Genomic DNA, 20382 nt, shown 5'->3' on the forward strand with positions numbered 1-20382 from the left:
GCAAACCTTGGTCCAACTAGCCCATCCCCAATAGTTAATACAATATATACCTGCTATAATGGATGGACAGTTTCCCACCATTTCTTCAGCCAACCTGATTGACTTGGGCATCCTGAGGCAATGTAGCAATTGTCTCATGTATACTGGCAACCACTTGCTCCTAAAGCAAACAAACACAGTATGTGAAAGACATACAACAGGTCGTCAGCACACACAACTTCCCTCCAACACAAGATAAAGTCAAGACACATAAACTCACATATGTGGAAGTACTCACTAAGACCCTACCAATAGGCCAGAGACCTCCCATGCGCAAACAGCATACACATACTGGTACATGAACAGAATCCACCACTACACATAACAACACACATAGCAGTGTCTCAACAATTAAGCCCCTAAGATAAAACACCTCAAAACCTAATGTTCTGGTTATAGGTGACTCAGTAGTGTGACACACAGATGTCCCCCTCACCAAGCTGAACAAGGAGAAGGTCACGGTCAGCTGCCTGTCAGGTGCCAGGATCTGTCAAATCACACATGTGCTCAAGTCGCTCAGCAACAAGTACCATTATGACTCTGTTATAGTACATGTTGGTGTGAATGACTTGAGATGTACCTATATGGATTACAGGAAGACAGACATGACCGAATGCACAGATTATGTGTCCCAGGCAGGTATGACCCTAGCCCTAAGCAGCATTCTACCTTCAACTAGGATGATGCCACAATACAGACAAAAAAATATTGATTTCAATAATTGGCTTAGCTTCTGATGTCACTCCAGGGGGATTCAGTATCTGCCTGGGAAAACATGGTTGACAGCTTTGCCAGAGATGGCCTTCACCTGTCTCCTCAAGGCTTTTGGATACTGGCAAAGACGCTTGCCCCTCATAGTGCCTTTTTTAGGCAATGTCCAAACAACAAAACTTCTGATGTAAAGAAATCCACTAAAGACAAACTCAAGGCCATGCTGCTCAATGCTAGGAGCTTAAACAGTAAACGAAACTCCCTGAAAGTACTCCTCACGTTGGAAGACACTAACATCTCTGCAGTCACTGAGACTTGGTTCAAGGCCACTGAGAGCACCCCGGCTGTACAAGGCTTCATTGCCTTTCACAAGTTCAGACCCCAAAACAAGCATGAAAGAAGCAGAGGTGGAGGTATATTCATCTTCATTAAATTCAAATACACCTCAAGACTGGTAAAACAGTACAACTCTCTTGAGCTACTCCAGGTCCAATTAACAATAGGTAAAATACCCCTCCACATCATCGCTAGCTACAGGTCCTCTAATATGAACCAGGAGAAGCACACTGCCTATATGGACTTGCTAGAGTCACTCAGTATACAGACAAACACCTTGGTCTTGGGAGAATTCAACTATCCTTTCATCGACTGAGTGACTTAAATGAGCACAAACACAATTGTTACAAGGTTCCTGGACTTTGTAAATTCAAATGCCGTGGAACAGTTTGTTTGCACACCCACAAGGGGCTCAAATATCCTTGATCTAGTGCTCACCAACATAGATGGTCACTGCACTACCCCCTGTGTGTTGCCCTCCCTGGTAAGGTCAGACCATAAATCTATCTCATTTGAAGTAAAGCTCAAACCGGACACCCCCACAGGAGTAAAAAAAAAACTGAAAAATTTCTCCAAAGTAAACTATTGCTTACCAAGTGATGGTATAAGAAGTTTCAAAGCCCCTGCCAATATAGCCAACAATGACTCCTATGCAGAGGAATACACAAATACCCTATACAACCACTTAAACAAAAGCATTGACTCGGCCGTAACAACAGGAGCAAAACCAGATCTTTCCAAGAAAGCAAGCTACCCCGGTGGACTGTAAGTGTAAATAAGCTATACAACAAAAGAAAGAAAGTGATATATATGAACAGATTGGAACTTACTCAACAAAGGAAGAATACTCTCCACCGTTTAAACAAGCAAATCACATATCTTGTTAAGTCCTCTAAGGCTAGCTATGAGTCTATATTAGCATCCCTAGCTAAAGACAATCATTATTTAGCTACATCAGAAACGTAAAAGGGAATGCCCAGCTGTGCGCTGAATTTATAGTGGATGGTACCACTCACACTAAACCTGAGGAAATTGCCAACCTGCTAGCCAACAGATTTGGCAATACCTTCATCCCCTGTCTGCACCAGACATACCCCAAAGCATTCCTGACACAAGTCCTCTACTGAGTATCTCCAAAGAACGGGTCATGCAAGGACTCTCCAAGGCCAAAAACATGGCCTCTGTGGGACCAGATATCATCCCAGGCTGCTTACTAAACAATCTAAAACAAGACAAGACCTAGTGGAACCACTTGTCACTCTCTTTAACAATAGCCTAAGAACTGGCTTTGTCCCAGAGAGTGGAGAACAGCAATAGTAATTCCCTTGCACAAAGGGGGGTCCATAAACTGACCCTGGAAACTATGACCCGTAAGCCTAACCAGCTTTAACTGCAAGGCCATGAAAAGAATCATCATGGACCTTATCCACAAGGATATTGAGTATACAGCCTGGTGCCCTGAAGAGTTCTACAGCAGCAGAGAGACAAAAGAGAGACTTTGGAGTGATTAAGTATCATGTTTCTTCATTTTCTTGCTGCCTGTAGCTAATTCCACCTAAAACGCCAATTTTCTAGAGTTTCTGTGAATTAAAAAGCTTGTTTCAGCTACATATTGTACTTATTTTACTGTCTGCACTTTAAGAAAGTCATTTTTGTGTTTAAATTACCTGTTTAACTGTTGTAGGCTACACACTCAAGTGTGATAGCCATTTCTGTGCATTTGAAGTAGTGTTTTTTGAATGTATCTGCTTTATTTTCTGAAAAAAACAAAAAAATATACACTTGTTTTCCCGCCTTTCTAAGCTAGTTTAGTCCAGTTTTCAGGTTAGTGCTGAATTCAGGGCTGTGTTACAAGTTTCTGTGTTTGCCCATACCTTACTTGAATAGAAGGAAGTTTCTCTGTTCACTGTGATAGAGGGAGCTTTGAGCAGCCTATCTGTCCCTGGAGGAGTGTTTTCAGCCCAGAAATTAGTACTTTATTGGCCATTTTGGGCTAATTTCTATCTTTTTCATTCTCTGCTATAAAACCCATATTTGCAAGGTGTTTGTGTTAGTATACAGCTCAGCAAGCTCCTGCCTGGTGCCCTGCAGAGTTCTACAGCAGCAGAGAGGCAAAAGAGAGACTTTGGAGTGATTAAGTATAATTTTTCTGCATTTTCTTGCTGCCTTTAGCTAATTCCACCTAAAATGCCGATTTTCTAGAATTTCTGTGATTTAAAAAGCTTGTTTCAGCTACATATTGTACTTATTTTACTGCCTGCACTTTAACAAAGTTGTTTTTGTGTTTAAATTACCTGTTTAACTGTTGTAGGCTACACACTCAAGTGTGATAGCCATTTCTGTGCATTTAAAATGTTATTTTGATTGTATCTGCTTTATTTTCTGAAAAAAAAAAAACAAAAAAAATATATATACTTGTTTTCCCACCTTTCTAAGCTAGTTTAGTCCAGTTTTCAGGTTAGTGCTGAATTCAAGGCTGTGTTACAGTATCTGTGTTTGCCCATACCTTACTTGGATAGAAGGAAGTTTCTCTGTTCACTGTGAGAGAGGGAGCTTTGAGCAGCCTATCTGTCCCTGGAGGAGTGGTATCAGCCCAGAAATTAGTAGTTTATTGGCCATTTTGGGCTAATTTCTATCTCTTTCATTTCCCTGCTATAAAACCTGCATTTGTGTGGTTTTGCATGCTGGGCAGCGCCGGTTAGCTATGGTATAACTATTCCTGGCTCCTCAAAGTCTACTCTTCAATTTTTCCCTTGGAACTAGACAAACTTTCAACTTAAGCACTCAAATCATTCACTTCTCATCCCAGCACTTGCCCAAAACTAATAGCAAGCACTAATAAACCTTAGCACTAGATCCCCCCTATACTGTAGAGAAGGACAAGACTCACTATTCGAACTTACCAGCCAATCAGTAAAACAGTTCACTGTACCCATCCAGGCAAGTCCAAAGGGCAGTTTCAGGTGTACTCTCCAGTCCAACTGGTGAATCTGGGCATTTTGAGGCAATGTTACAATTGCTTCATGTACACAGACAACCCTCTCCTCCTTCCATCAAACACTAATACATGCGAGAGATGCAATTATACAGCCAAACTGGAGGCTAAGCTCTCTCAACCCAAGACTGGACCAGGCAGTCAAGAGGAGAAGGAAATTACTTGCATCACACCACCAGTCTCACATAGGAAACCAGCACTGGCAAAAAACACACATAAATACACAAAAACATACTCAGAGGCTCTAAATAAAAATCTGCAAAAGCAACAGAGACTTCCAAAGCAGACATCCAAGCAACCTCCACCCCCCAACACAAACCATGAAACACATACTTCACAAAACCAGTGTGCCACACAATCACAGCCCTTAAGGCAAAATAACATACCCAATACAGTAGTAATAGGTGACTCTATAGTCAGGCACACTGACGTCCCACTCACTAGGCTGAACAAGGAGAAGGTTACTGTTAGTTGCCTGTCGGGTGCCAGGATCTGCCACATAACACAAGCACTCAGGTCACTCCAGAACAAGTACAAATATGACTCTGTCATTGTCCATGTTGGTGTGAATGACCTGAGCCTTACCTCCCTGGACTACATGGAAAGAGACATGGAGGAGCTCTCTGATCACGTAGCCTAGGCCGGTATGACCCTGACCCTGAGTAGCATCCTGCCCTCACCAAGAATGATACCATGGTATAGAGAAAAAATGATCAATTTCAACAATTGGCTAAGCTTCTGGTGTCATTCAAAGGGAATCCAGTGTCTGTCAGCCTGGGATGACATGCTCGACAAGCCATGCTGCTTTGCTAGAGACGGTTTGCACCTGTCACGCTTAGGCTTTCGAATACTGGCCATGGCTCTTGCCACCCCCATAGTGCCTTTTTTAGGCAAGGCTCAAAAGACAAACCCACCTCCATAAATAGCACAAGTAGCAAAAAACTGAAGGTAATGCTGCTCAATGCCAGAAGTCTAAACCTCAAAATGCACGCACTCGAGGCACTCCTCAGTATGGAGAAAATCGATTTATGTGCAGTAACAGAAACCTGGTTTAAGGCTCCAGAAAGCACCCCAGCACTACCAGGCTACAACTCATACCTTACATTTCGGTCACAAAACCCAGACTGAAATACAAAAGGTGGGGGAGTATCCATATTCATCAAAGATAGCCACACCTCCAGGTTAGTGGCACAGTACGATGCTTCAGAGATCATCCACGTGCAACTAACAACAGGCAAAACTGCTATTCAAATTATAGCTTGCTACAGATCACCCACCATGTCCCAGGACCCCCACTCTGCATTTCTGGAAACACTGGGAAACATAAAGGTCCTAGCAAACACCCTGATATTGGGTGATTTAAATTACCCAAACATTAAATGGGAGAACTACTCAAGTACAAACTCCCTTGCCCAACATTTCCTAAAATTTATAAACTCAAATGCCCTGGATCAACAGGTCAACACCTCTACCAGAGGTGACAACATATTGCACCTGGTCATCACCAACATGGGCGACCGGCATTCCACACCGGAGGGCAACCCCTCGCTGGTTAGATCTGACCATAAACGAATCACTCCATGTTACTTAAGACCGAGGTGGGAAGTTTCAAAGCCCCCATGCTAAAGGATAACGCTGCCTAAGCTGCAAAATCCTTTACTAATGCACTCTACGGGCACCTACAAGAATGCATGGATTGTGCTATCCCAAAAAAAAAAACAAGACTCACTCCTCCAAGAAAAGGAAACCAGTCTGGTGGACCCCTGCCATAAACAAGCTATACAATAGAAGGAGGAAACCAGTACAGAAAAGAGTAAAATCCCAAGAAGGGACGACATCCCTGATCAGTATCAGCAAGAAACTACATTCCCTCATAAAATCATCCAAGGCTAGCTTCAAAAGAAAAATTGCCGTGGACTCCAAAGATAACCACAAGGCATTCTTTAGCTATGTCAAGAATCTAAGTGGCAATTCTCAGATCTGATCGGAGTTAGTGCAGAATGGCACAAAATACACTGAACCGACCGATATAGCCAACATCCTGGCAGACAGGTTCAGTGCAAACTTCACCCCCCTCTCACCCACAAGAGGGCCCATAACTATACCAGAAGAATGTAGTGCCCCTGAAATCACAGACACTCAGGTTAAAACAGCCCTCTCCAAAGCCAAAAACACAGCATCAATGGGACCGGACGGTGTCCCAGGCTGTGTCCTACACGAGCTTAAAGATGAACTAACCCCTCACCTAAACACACTGTTTAAACAGCCTCTCCACAGGCTATGTGCCCACAGTGTGGCGCACAGCAACGGTTATTCCACTCCACAAAGGTGGAGCCACAACGGACCCCGGGAACTATCGCCCTATAAGCCTGACTAGCTTGATCTGCAAAGCTATGGAGCACATCATCATGGATCTCATTAACAGAGACATTGGAAACCTCCAACACTGGACCCTACCCAGTTCGGCTTTGTTAAGGGCAGATCATGCCTCCTAAACCTGGTGAACTTCTTTGACACAGTTACCAAGGCTATAGACGAGGGAAAGGTGGTCCACACAACCTACCTAGACCTCGCAAAGGCCTTCTACACCATTCCCCACTCAGGTATTATAGACAAGCTCACCAGCCTGAACAGAAACCCCTACATCACAAGATGGGTTGCCAACTGGCTCATGGACAGAACCCACATGGTAAGAGTTGCAGGAGCTAGGTCTGACTCTAAACTGGTTACAAGTGGCATTCCCCAGGGCTCAGTCCTAGGACCCCTCCTGTTCAGCATATACTTCTTAGAGGTACAGGCAAGCACAGGAGGACTATGGCTGACCAAGTTCACAGACAACTGCAAACTAGGGGCTATAATTGACTCTCAGGCTGACACAGACATCCTCCAAAAGGGTCTCACTGAGACAGATACCTGGTGTCAAAACCATGGCCTCAAGCCAAATGCCAAAAAGTGCATAGTCACCCCCTTTGGAAAAAACAAAGTACCCACAAACTACCACATAGGTGGTAGCCCCCTAAATACGGAAGACATAATAAGGGATCTGGGGTCTCAAGTAGATAGTAACCTCTCCTTGGATAATCACATTGCCAAAGTGGTTAGAAAGTCATTCTATGTGGCCCACCTAATCACAAAAGGGTTTGCATCCAGATCGAAAGAGGTCATTGGGCCCCTCTACACATCACTCATCAGACCCATCATAGAGTACAGTGCCCCATTTGGTATGTACCTTACAAGACACCTGCAACAACTGGAAAGACCACAGAAGTTCCTCACCAAGAAGATCACTGGCCTCAAGCAGATGCCCTATGCAGTACGACTGAAGAAACTCCAGCTGTACTCGGTTGCATGCCGCCTACTCAGAGGTGATCTCTGCCTGACATACAAGGCTATGTTCAACCCAGAATTGTTGAACATGCTCCACCTAAAGAAAACCATATCCCCTTGAGCCACATGCTCCAGGGATCCAAACCTCACCACAACAATAAATAGGATGTGCTGGAGGGATAGATTTCTGTCCCATAGACTTCCCATGCTCTGGAACAAGATTCCAATCTAAATTAGGCAGAGCACTTCGCTAATCCTCTTCAAGAGAAACCTTGATGAGTAGATGGGAAACAGAAAGTTTACCCCAGGGATCACTTCAATGGCACTGCTGGACAGAGGCACAGGGAACTAAACTAAGGGGGAGGCGAAAGCCAACACATTCTGACTAGGCTTATAAATGCCTTCGGGCAGATCGCCTACTACCTACCGATGAACCTATGAACCTATAGGCAACCTTCAAACCTTTGACCAAACCCAGTTTGGTTTTGTCAAGGGAAGATCTTGCTTATTAAACCTAGTGGTCTTCTTTGAGAATGTCACCAAAGCCCTGGATTAGGGCAAAACATTACATACTGCCTATCTTGATTTAGCCAAGGTCTTTTACACAATCCCCATTCAGGTATCATAAAGAAACTCTCCCAGCTGTGGACGAACCCATACAGTACTAGATATGGAGCAAACTGGCTTAAAAACAAAATGCACACTGTCAATGTTAGGGAGACCAGTTACCAATGGGGTACAACAAGGATCTGTGCCAGGTCCTCTGCTGTTTGGAATCTATTTCTCTGAAGTCTAGGCGAAGGTAGATGGCCTGTGGCTTACCAACTTTACAGATGACTGTAAACTGGATGCAATCATACAGTGTCTCATCGATGTTAACATATTACAGAAAGGGTGACACAGACAAATGATTGCTTCCAAACTCATGGACTAAAACTTAACACAAAACATGCCTTATTATCCCCTTTGGCAAAGAAGTAGCCCCTGCTAATTATGATATAGATAGCACCCCTCTAAGCTCAAACTCAGTGCTATGAGACTTGGGAACACAGGTTGATAGCAATCTAAACTTTGATCACCATGTGTCTGTAGTGGTAAGAAAAGCATTCTATATTGTGCATCTCATAAATAAGAGCATTGCATTCAAGACCAGGGAGGTTATAGCTCCACTGTACTTGACCCTTATCATACCACCAATTGAGTACAATGCTCCCTTCTGTATGTACCTCACCAGACACCTGCAGCAATTGGAAAGACCACAGAGGTTTCTAACCAAGAGAATCCAGGGCCTCCAAAACATGACATACATGGAAAGACTGAAAGCCCTGTCACTGTACTCTGTATCATACAGACTGCTGAGAGGTGACCTATGCTTGACCTACAGAGCAGTCTTGGACTTTGCCATAATAGAAATGTTGTACATCTGCAAATCAAATGGGACAAGAATAAGTCACTCCAGGGATCTCAACCTAGCCTGTGACATTAACAGAACATGCTGGAGAGACAGATATATCTGCCAGAGATTGCTGCTCCTCTGGAATAAGCTCCCACTCCATGTGAAGCAGAGCTCCTCAATGATCTCAATGATCCTATTCAAGCTCATACTTGACAATTGGATGGGTGACTGTAACTTCACTCTGGAGGTGGCACCTATATCTATCAAGGACAGGGACAGCCAGTCCTCATCACAGAATCACTCTGCTAAAAACAACTATCTAACGGTGGTCAATAAGGGTACTTGGATTATTACACAGCTAGGCTGGTAAAGGCCCTAGGGCTATTAGCCTAGTAATCCTATGAACCTAAATAATTCATTTGCAAATGATTTATATTTGTAGTGTAGAATGACAAAATTTATAAAGATAGGATGAATAAGAACAATTCCCAGTTATCTGAGGTAGTACTGAGTAAAAATCTAATTATTAGACAGTGTGTTAATACAGCTACAGTCTCTTAATGAATGTGAGAATGCTTAGGTTTGTTTGTATAGAATCTGAAACTGGGAGAGCCAGTGTTTATCTAGTACAGCAGTGTGTAGTACTCCATGTGGTCACTCAAAGCTATTTATCCCAGCAGAAAAAAAAACTAAAGAACCAATACAAAATTAACTAGGACTTCAGTCAATGATGGCTATTTCCAGAGAATAGTAGAAATTTACTTCCCATTAACATGGGTACCAGAAAGCATCTAAGGGTGGAAGTCCTGAGCACAGTATTCATTAGGGTCAGGACAAGGTCTGTCTTTACCTCAAGACTCAGGGAGTGACTTCAGAAAAGTTTTCAGGAAGTGAACAGAACTGGAGCCTGGATATATGAAATGTACAGCTGCTGGCCATAAACCCCAACATATACCTATATTTCATGACAAATTTGTCACCCTCTTGGGCTATCTTCACTGGGAGGGAAGGCATTTTGCCTCTGAGCCATACTGTAGGCCTGCCTAAAGCACAAGGATGTAAGCTTTAGGATAATTACACAAACCTCAGTCCATTTCACTTGCAGTGGATACTGAGCTACTAGGCCTCCTGGGAAGCTTTGTTAGCAGAATAAGGTTGTCTCCAGCCTTCTCTCATTGCATCCACAAAGACTGGATCAAGAATAAGAATGCTGTCTGAGCTTAGAATTAACTGGCAGATGGAATATTTCAAGAACTCCTTGGTAGTGGTATCATTCCATGGGGTGTGGGAGAAAGCACTGGCCTTTTAAGCTTCATCAGTCTCAATGACAAAGGCATCTGAGCTCAACTCCAAATGAGCCAGCATAGGAGGAAGCCTTCCACCCAAATGTCCAATCTAACAGAACATTTGTTTGGGCAATGTACAGTAGACATGCTTTGCATGCCTGGCAGAATGGGAACTCATGCACACCAAAGGCAATATATAAGGGAGGGGTCTGCACCAAACTTGGTATGGCACTAGTATCTCACTGAGCCAGTGGTAGTTGCTCTGTGACATTAATTACACATACCACATTTGAATTTACTACAAGAAAAAATGGAGTGTTCAACTGCATGTATGTGCAATCAATGCTACCTGAGAAAGGACGGCAACTGTATTAATATTAGAGGTTTTGGCAATGTGAAACAATGGATGCTACACTTATTATTCAAAATGAACTGTATATGTCACAATGTGTCAAAAATGTGTTTCATTTTATGTTGGTGAAAGAGAGAGAGAGGATGTTCCATGACCGTATTTACCAACATAATTATGACATTATCAATAAAAAGTCCACTAATGCCTTATTTAGACATATTTAGGATTTCCCAGGACATAGTTTTCTTTTCATTGTCCTACATAAGTTCTCTATTAATCCGAGGACTGTCCCACGAAATGAAAAATTAAGAGATATGTGAACTGCATTGTCAGATTAAATTGTATGTAGAGTGTTTACCAGGTTTAAATGAAATGATTTCATTGAAGAGTCTTTTGAAAATGAGATCTAAAAATATTTGATTTGGTAATTGTTTTTATTAAGTGTAAACTAAAGTTAATTTTTGTTTTTGGAATAAATTTATTATCAGATTTTATTACAGCTTAGATATGAACTCTAGCAGATTTAACTTTTAAGTCTTTTCTGATTTACAGCACAAACGGGAGTTAATTAAAAAACATTCAGTCATAATTTAACTTTATTGCTTAGAAGATGTTATAAACAGAGACATAATTAAATGTGATGTTTGTGCTTGGGAGTCAGGTAATTGGATGTGTTGTTATTTAAGTGGGATGAGTGAGCTGAATTGTTTTCTGAAGTAGTCCTCTATAAATAAGATGAAACCTGACACAGAAGATTGAATCTGTACACAAGGGGATGCATGTGATCTCAAAGTAGTTAAATGCATTACGCCTGATGTATTGTGGATGATCTTGCTGCCAGCTGGTAGACTCTCATGATAAAGTTACTCAATGTAGAGCTCGAGTCTAATTTTTTTTTTAATAAGGGGGTTCTGCTTTCCACACTACCATAATCCCAGTTTCAAAATATACAGCCTCCAAGATCTTCCTCTTTCTTTAAGTTTCTGTAATCTCTGAAGTAGTACATTTAAAGACTGGGGTGTAAGCAGATGCCACTACCCTGCAAAAATGCTCTAGATTTGCATTCTCATATGTACTATCAGATGGAGCAGCAGGATATAGTGGTTTGCAGGTTGTTCTGGAGGAAATAAACCCTCAAAAAGCGATATAAAATGGAAAAGCATAAAAATGCAGAAGAATGTAAGGAAAATAGCAGTAATCTTGCAGGCCAGAAAGGGTAAAGCTGGAGAGACCTAAAAAGAAAAAAGGTAAAGACACTATCCACAGAAGGGTGAACAGTCAAAATGGAAAGGAAACAAATACGTGAATATCTAAATTAGGAAAAATGAAATTCACAGGGAGAATGTTCAAGCTTCAATCTGGGAGGAATGAAAGGGGAGAGACAAAGTTGGGTGGGAGCAGCAGACAAGGGAAAACAAAATTTGGGTATGGGAATAAGGATTATAGAATTGGGTTATACTGTAGCCTAAACACCAGAGAAAGAAAAATAGAATATCAAAAAAAAAGAAGAGAAGCAGCAGGCATGCAAGCAAAGACAGTGCCAAGAAAAAAAGTGGTATAAACAATGGGAATAGGCAAAAGAGTAAGGCAAGGAAAGGAGGACTAGAGAGACACGGGGAGTGGGGTAAAAGCAGGGAAAAGGGAGTTTACAAAAAGGAGTTGAAGAACCAAAGGGAAGGGGCAATGCAAACCAGGAAGTACCCAAAGAATATAAAGGTTAGAGAAAGGGAAGAAAGCCAGAGCAGAGAAAGTCAACAGTGATGGAGAGAGAACAAAGTAGGAAGGCAAGGACTTGAAAGGGGCTGCAGCAGCTGCAGGAATTAACTAGTAGTCAAAATCATAAACAGACATTGGCTTTATGTTGGATAACGGGGGGGGGGGGACAGATAACCACTTTAGCCCAAAAGGAGGAACAAGGAGGAGAAGGGATTATAATTATAATGTGGAATGTCAAGGGGATCCCAAATCCCATAAAGAGAAGTAAGATTTCCAGAAGATTTAAGAGAGAAGAAGCAGGAAACAAAGCTGAAAAACAGATTTAGGAATGCATTTAAAACAAAGTGGTACCCAGCAGTAATCATGGATTATATCAGGGGAAAGAGGAAAAAGAAAGTTGGCCATATTCTTCCGAAGAGGGTTGAGAATACAGGAAAAGAGGAAGGTAAAAAGTGAGGAAGATTGGTGGAGCATATGGGAGGAGATGAAAGCCTGTAGGTTAGGGATGACATACATACCCAATAGAGACAGGGAGCGATTCTTCCCTAAATTCTTCAGAAAGTGGGAGAGTATTGGGAGTGGGCAACTTTGGACTTATAGTTGGTGCCCATAATGTAACCTTCAAACAGAGAGAACAGGAAAGGTATTAGTAGGAAGTAGACTGTCAGAAGCCAGAGAACTAAAATGGGGATGGGTGATAATATGGACAGAAAGGAACAATGACAGTGAAACAGTGTACCTTTTCCAGGAAAAGCCAAGAAAAAGGCAGCAGATTAAACTGATTTGCAATGAATGGAAAGAACCAGAAAGCAGAAGAAAACCAAGACAAGAATCCAGAGAATACTAATGAGACATGTCAAGATGGAGAGATGAAGAGAAGAAAAAGAGGCAAAGACAACCATTATAGAAAAAACACAAACAAAACAACTTAATGAGCATGTATTTGGATGGGATAAAGATAGCTGCACAGGGGTGGTTTGTGCAGTCAGCTAAAAAAAATACTAGGGGACACAGACAAATGAAGGAACTACAAAGAGCACAATGGAGAGAGTAGAGTAGACCAAAGAGGAAGAACTGTAGTGCTAACTCTCAATGAGACCAGTTTGCTAGTAAACCTAGAAAGGTTGGAGATAAAATTATGCAGGTAACAGAAAGATAGAAAGAAAAACAGTTTGGATGGGACAAAATGTAGGAAAGCTACTGCCTAGGAGATTTAAGAAAGATAGGGAAATATTTTCTTTTTCTTTTGGCTGTTCCCATTAGGGGTCACCACAGTGGATCATCTCTTTCCATCTTTTCCTGTCCTCTGCATCTTGTTCTGTCACACCAGCCACCTGCATGTCCTCTCTCACCACATCCATAAACCTTATCTTAGGCCTCCCTCTTTTCCTGTTACCTGGCAGCTTCATCCTTAGCATCCTTTTCCCAAAATACCCAACATCCCTCCTCAGCACACGTCCAAACCAACACAATCTCGCCTCTCTGGCTTTGTCTCCAAACCGTCCAACCTGGGCTGACCCTCTAATATACTTATTCCTAATCCTGTCTGTCCTTGTCACACCCAGTGAAAATCTTAACATCTTTAACTCTGCTACATCCAGCTCTGACTCCTGCCTTTTTGTCAATGCCACTGTCTCCAGCCCATATAACACAGCTGGTCTCACTACCCTCTTGTAGACCTTCCCTTTCACTCTTACTGGTACTTATCTGTCACAAATCACTCCTGACACTCTTCTCCACCCACTCCATCCTGCCTGTACTCTCTTCTTCACCTCCTTCCACAATCGCCATTACTCTGAACTGTTGATCCCAAGTATGTAATCTCATCCACCTTCGCCAACTCTACTCCCTGCATCTTCACCATTCCTCTATCCTCCCTCTCATTCACACACATATATTCTGTCTTAGTCCTACTGACCTTCATTCCTCTCCTCTCTAGAGCATATCTCCACCTCTCCAGGGTCTCCTCAACCTGTTCCCTACTCACTACATATCACAATGTCATCTGCAAACATCATAGTCCACGGGGACTCCTGTCTGATCTCGTCTGTCAACCTGTCCATCACCACTGCAAATAAGAAAGGGCTCAGAGCTGATCCTTGATGGAATCCCACCTCTACCTTAAACACATCTGTCACTCCCACTGCAGATCTCACCGCTGTCACACTACCCTTGTACATATCCTGGCCAGTCTTACATACTTCTCTGCCACTCCCAACTTCCTCATACAATACCACAACTCCTCTCTAGGCACCCTGTCATATGCTTTCTCTAAGTCCACAAAGACACAATGCAACTCCTTCTGACCATCTCTGTACTTCTCCATCAACACTCTCAGAGCAAACATCGCATCTGTAGTGCTCTTTCCTGGCATGAAACCATACTGCTGTTCACTAATAATCATCTCCCTTCTTAACCTAGCTTCCACTACTCTTTCCCATAACTTCATGCTGTGACTTATCAATTTTATCCCTCTGTAGTTACTACAGCTCTGCACATCACCCTTATTCTTAAAAATCGGTACCAAAACACTTTTTCTCCACTCCTCAGGCATCCTCTCACTTTCCAAGATTTCATTAAATAATCTGATTAAAAATTCCACTCCCATTTCTCCTAAACACCTCCAGGCTTCCACAGGTATGTCATCTGGACCAACAGCCTTTCCAATCTTCATCCAGTTCATTGCTGTCCTTAATTCCTCCTTGCTAATCAGTTGCACTTCCTGATTCACTATCTCCACATCATCCTACCTTCTCTCTCTTTCATTCTCTTCATTCATCAGCCCCACAAAGTACTCTTTCCATCTGTTCAACACACTCTCCTCACTTGTGAGGATGTTTCTCTCATTATCCTTTATCACCTTTACCTGCTGCACATCTTTTCTAGCTCGGTCCTTCTGTCTAGCCAATTGGTACAGATCCTTTTCTCCCTCCTTAGTGTCCATCCTTTCATACAACTCTCCATATGCTTTATCCTTTGCACCTCTCTCTTTGCCATGCACCTCATCTCCTTATACTCCTGTCTACTTTCTTCATCTCTTTCACAATCCTACTTCTCCTTTACCAGCCTCTTTCTCTGTATACTCTCCTGTACTTCCTCATTCCACCACCAGGTCTCCTTGTCCTCCTTCCTCTGTCCAGATGTCACACCAAGCACCTTTCTAGCAGTCTCCCTTACTAGCTCTGCTGTATTTACCCAGCTGTTCGACAACTCTTCACTGCCACTTAGTGCCTGTCTTAACTCTTCTCTGAACACCTCACAATCACCCTTTTTTAGTTTCCACCATTTGATCCTTGGTGCTGCCCTTGCTGCACACTCTTCCTCTTCTTAATCACCGTCATTCTACAGACCACCATTCTATGCTGCCTAACTACACTTTCCCCCATCACCACTTTACAGTCTCCAATCTCCTTCAAACTGGCCCTCCTGCATAGGATATAATCCACCTGTGTGCATCTCCCTCCACTCTTGTATGTCACCCTGTGCTCCTCCCTCTTGTTAAAATACATATTCACCACAGCCATGTCCATCCTTTTTGCAAAATCCACTACCATCTGACCTTCTGCATTCCTTTCCTTAACACCATACCTACCCATCACTTCTTCATCCCCTCTGTTCCCTTCACTAACATGCCCATTGAAATCTGCTCCAATCACCACTTTCTCGCCCTTGGGTACAGTCATCACCACTTCATCCAACTCACTCCAAAATTTTTCTTTCTCATCCATCTCACACCCAACTTACAGAGCATATGCACTAACAACATTCATCATTACACCATCAATTTCCAGCTTCATAAACATCACTCTATCTGACACTCTTTTCACCTCCAAAACACTCTTGGCATACTGTTCCTTCAGGATAACCCCTACCCCATTTCTCCTCCCATTCACACCATGATAGAACAATTTGAACCCACCTCCAATATACCTGGCCTTACTTCCCTTCCATCTGGTCACTTGCACACACAATATATCAACCTTCCTTCTGTCCATCATATCAGCTAGCTCTCTCCCTATACCAGTCATGCTGCCAACATTCAAAGTTCCTACCCTCACTTCCACACTCCTAACCTTTCTCCTCTCTTCCTGCATTCGGGTATGCCTTCCCCCTCTTCTTCTCCTTCTCCTCCTTCGGCCAACAGTAGCTCAATTTCCACCAGCACCCTGTTGGCTAACAGTACTGGTGGTGGTCTTTGTTAACCCGGGCCTCGACAGATCTGGTATGTAAATCTGTATTGCAGGGAAATGAGAGGCACAAAAATATTAAGGTAAAGAGATGGTATAACAACAGAAGAGAGAAGGGAGAAAACACCATCTTATTCTCTGTAGGTATATGAACATCTGCAGTAGGCGTGATAATGGTAAGACAAATTATGCAAAAGGGGGCGGAACTAACAAAATAGGAGAGAGATGGAAATGCTTGAGAAATGCCAGAAAAGCCAGCTACTAAAGACTAAAGCTAGACAAGCAGCAGAATCAGATGGTGCTCCATGGAGTACTACAAAAAGATAGAGGAGACAGTGAGAGAACTAGTGGGAATATAAACCTAAGGAGGGAAGTAAAATAAGTGTACAAGGCAGTGGGGAAGCAAAAGAAAGGGATAAGCCCTAAAAAGTGCCAGAAGTCACAAACCTAGCAGCTCTTAGGACAGTTTCTTTAATAAATCCCACTAGGAAGATCTAGTAAAAGTACTGGTGAGCAGATTGGAAGGGATTCTCACAAAATATATCCAAAATACTTCTCTGAAAAATATCATTGAACTTTACATCCCATCCATAAATCTATGCTCTAACAACAAACACCTACTTAAAGTATCAAAACCTAGTAAAAGAGCAGGTAGCTGCCTCTATTCCCATTCCATAGCTAAGCTGTGGAACACCCTCCCATCATCAGTTACAGAATAAGATAACATAATCTCCTTTAAAAGAAAACTAAAACATCTCACTGATAATCCCAGCTGCACATGCAACACATATCCACAGCCTCCTTAATCTACCAAAACTGTTTCATGTAGCAAATATACTTATGTATATGTTATGCTGTTACACCATACGAGTTATCCCTAATCTTTTGTATCATAGTCCACACATCATTACAACCATCTTAACACATCTCTTCATTGTCACTTGCTACTTTTAATTCTACCATTAAATATATGCCATCTGATAAGCCGCGATGGTGTAGTGGTAGCGTTGTCGCCTCACAGCAAGAGGTTCTCCCGTTCGATTCTCAGCTGGAGCGCCTTCTGTGTGGAGTCTGCATGTCCTCCCCGTGGTCGAGTGGCATTTGAAACAGACATGCATGAATGGGTGTGCCTTCGTTGAAGGTTGGGTGTCGGGCTGGAACCTTGGCACCATAAAAAATCGACTGCCAATCATTAGCGGACCAGAGTTCCGCTGTGGCGATCCCTAACTGGGAAAAGCTGAAAGAAAGAACAAAAAATGTAATATATGCCATCTATAATCTACTTGTTTCCACTATCTAGCTATAAGATTCTAACTATATCTATCTTACCTTTAAGTTTAACTCTGTAATGCTATCTTTCCGTTTTCCTACTCCCCCCCCCCCCAAAAAAAAATTGAGCTGTATTGTTAAATATTTCTAACTGTATAATTTTCCTACATGCTAATGATCCATTGTTACTGTATTGGGCCTTTTTACAACATATTTGCTGTTTAGATAGTTTTCTGCATTATTTCACTTGCTTTATAATTATAATTTTGTTTCCTTACAAATTCATGTAATGATTTTCATGTAACTTGGAGCTTCTCTCCCCGGGCCTCCACTGAAAATGGGTCTCAAGCCCAGTAGACTTTCACGGTCAACAAATGTCAATGTTTGCGTCTTTCGGCTTTTCCCGGTTAGGGGTCGCCACAGTGGAACTCCGGTCCGCTAATGATTGGTAGTTGATTTTTATGTGCCGAGTTACCAGCCCTGACGCACAACCTTCAACGAAGGTATGCCCATTCACGCATATCTCCACGCAGAAGACGCTCTAGCTGAGGTGGTATTTGCAAAAGGGAGACATTCATAGACAGTGGCAGTTTCAGATATTTGTGGAGAAACAGGAGGCAAGCAGAAGTAAGAATGCAAGGATATTTCTATTTTACATAAAGAAGATCTTTGATTCCATGGAATGGCAGTTCTTACCTACTGTATCACAGCTAAATCAATATTATAGCTTTCTTACTAGTATTTCACATCATAAGTTTAGTCTGATGATTTGAATATGCCTTTTTAAAAGTTTTTAGCATAGTATTTCCCTTTTAATATTTGTTTCTCTTTAAATTAATGCCATTTTATTATAAAGACAGATAAATTTTATTCCTCTTTTTTTGCTGTGTTTGTTAGATCTATGTACCAAGGTGGCTGGCTAAACAGTTAAGGTGTTTACTTCACAGACACAAGGTATAGATTTGATTCTTACCACTGGCCACTTTCTGGTTATTGGTTGGGCATGTTATAGCCTGTGGACTGATTTGCCTAGCAGTGTGCCATGTGAATGGAGGACTGCAACAGTCATCCCTCTGCACAAGGTAGACCATCAATGGATTCCAGGAATTACAGATCCATTAGTCTGACTAGTCTCATATGCAAAACTGTGGAAAGAAATATCATGGAAATAATTAAGAATGACATAGAAAACATTCAATACTAGACCCAACCCAGTCTGGTTTTGTCAAAGGCAGGCCATGCCTACTGAACCTTGTGGACTTTACTAAGGTAATGGATTAGAACAAAACTGTGCATGCTGCCTACCTTGACATAGCTAAGATATTTGACAGAATACCGCACTTGGTCATTGTAAACAAACTCACAGAGTTATCCATAAACCCCTTTGTAAGTCACTGGATAGCCAGGTAGCTCACAGAAAAGACCCAGAAAGTTAGAATTGGAGAAACCACCTTTACAAACAGGCCAGTCACCAGTGAAGTCCCTCAGGACTCTGTGCTGGGTCCTCTTCTCTTTGGTATCTATTTTTCAGAAGTCAAGGCCAATGCCGAGTGATTCTGGTTTACCACGTTTGCAGATGATCGCAGTCTAGGAGCAATCATAGAAACCCTCCAAGGTATTAATATCTTACAGGAAGGTCACAGACAAATAACTTGTGCCAAAGCCACAGCTTAAAACTCAGTGCCCAGAAATGCATACTAGTACGTTTTATTAACTCAGACACAGACATAGCCCAAATATCTTTCACTTGATCACATGTAAATGTTAAATGTTTACCCAAACAGCAAGTGGTTTTGTTGATGGAGTAAGTAATCATTATTCTGGCTTGTCAGGGACAGGTGTGTGTGTGTGTGTGTGTGTGTGTGTGTGTGTGTGTGTGTGTGTGTGTGTGTGTGTGTGTGTCCTGAAATATTGCATGTGATTGCTGTCTAACATCAAAGGAGTACACCCAGTCAGAAAGAGATTATTTCTGAGTATGAGCAGGCAGTCAGTTTGTGGAATAAACCACTCATCAGTTTGTTTCATTAGGAGGTATAGCACATGTATCTGTATCTTTGAGTGAAACAAGCTGAAATAAATTACTGTAGTCAGACTTTCCTCCACTTGAACTCATTAACATTTTTATTTATGCCCCATCATTAAGTAGCTATTCTGGTCCCATGGGGAGGCACTCTGTAAAAGCAGCTAAAACTACAGTCATCTGGCCACAGTTAGATGATCACTGATCTGGTTGCTGGGGGTGATGTATGGGATGAGGGGGGAGCTATGAACAAAATAATCACCACATTGTAGACAGTTCATGTAATTTCTTCATTCTATAGGAAGTCTACCTTATCAGTAGAGGCATATTCACTAGGACACTGTGTTTGCAAAAAAAGCAGAAACTATTTTAAGTCTTTCTTGAACAAAATGAAGACGCAACCCATGTTTTGGCTTTCAGTATTGCTGCTTAATTATAATGTCATAACTTATGTATTGTAGATGTTCTTGGATTCACTTCAACACCAATGTATTTTTTCATTTTTTTCAGTGGCAGATTCATAAAATCATAATCATATTTTGCTGTTATATGATCATATCTAAAATGCAGACTGTGAATTTGCAATCAAATATTCAAACTGCAGCTATTCCATTGTTTTTGCACTTAATGACTCAATTACACTTTTATAACTGAATATCTAGATTTTTTTTGTCCAGGCATTTATTTTTCTAGAAAATTTCAAACTGTTTCAGAGAATGGACTTTTTATTGAGAGGCTAGTTACATAA

This window comes from Protopterus annectens, chromosome 7.part0 (genome assembly GCF_019279795.1).
Source record: "Protopterus annectens isolate FY-2018-M chromosome 7.part0, PAN1.0, whole genome shotgun sequence".
In the NCBI taxonomy this organism is placed as follows: Eukaryota; Metazoa; Chordata; order Ceratodontiformes; family Protopteridae; genus Protopterus; species Protopterus annectens.